A 988-nucleotide genomic window follows, 5' to 3' on the forward strand; every position below is an offset into this window, starting at 1 on the left:
ATTCTCTTACCCTCACCCCTGTTCGACCTTGCACGCGGGCCGTGGCAAGTGGCGCCCGAACAGGGACCTGAGCACATGAAAGAGGATCCTGGACACTGACGTTGCAAACATTCAGGTAAGAGAACCGGTCGTTTAACCGGCACGACAGGAGTAAGAAATTATGGGACAAAGTCAGTCCGCTAGTCATGCATATTTTCTGCGGACCCTGCAGATTTTATTGGCAGAGAGAGGGCATAAGGTGTCTTCCTCCACACTGCAGGAATTTTTCAGGAACATAAAAGATTTGTGCCCTTGGTTCCCACTAGAAGGAACAGCAAACCCAGAGGATTGGAGACGGGTGGGCCAAGAGATGAAAAACCAAATAAAGTTGCGGGGCTCCGGTGCCTTGCCGCCCAATACAATGGGCCTCTGGTTTCATATTTGTGAAATCCTGGAGCCACAACAAAAAATTGAGCTGATATCTTTAAAATCATGGGTTGAAGATGAGAAAAAAGATCCTATTAAAGTACCCCTGACTCCCACTGGGGTATCCTCTTTTGAGATCCTGGGCAATGATGCTAACATACCCACCCAGGATCCTTTCCCTCCTCCACCACCTCCTATACCCTTGGCGGGGAAAGCCCCTAAGGCTCAGAGTGGTGGGGATGAATTTGGCGATGATGATGTTTATCTTGATGATGACCCCATTCTGACTATGCCCACATCGTTGAAATCGGTCCTGCCTGCAGTCACAGCCTCTGGGCAGGGGATCAATTCTGTGACTAAGTGTACTCAAACTAGCACGCTGCAGGCTTTCCCCATTATGACCAATCAGCAGAGCGCTGCCAAGTCCTCTGTATCCAACATTAGCCCTTTACAGAGAACTTTACTAACAGCGCAGCAAGCAGGAGAGGACGTGGGAGAATTTAATGCCTACCCAGTAACCTTACAGGGAGGCCAACGGACATATACTACCTTAAATTTTAAAATGTTAAAAGACTTAAAGGCT

The sequence above is a fragment of the Callorhinus ursinus genome, unplaced genomic scaffold (assembly GCF_003265705.2).
Source record: "Callorhinus ursinus isolate GAN/ISIS: 27379988/994484 unplaced genomic scaffold, GSC_fseal_2.0 scaffold4183, whole genome shotgun sequence".
Classification (NCBI taxonomy): domain Eukaryota; kingdom Metazoa; phylum Chordata; class Mammalia; order Carnivora; family Otariidae; genus Callorhinus; species Callorhinus ursinus.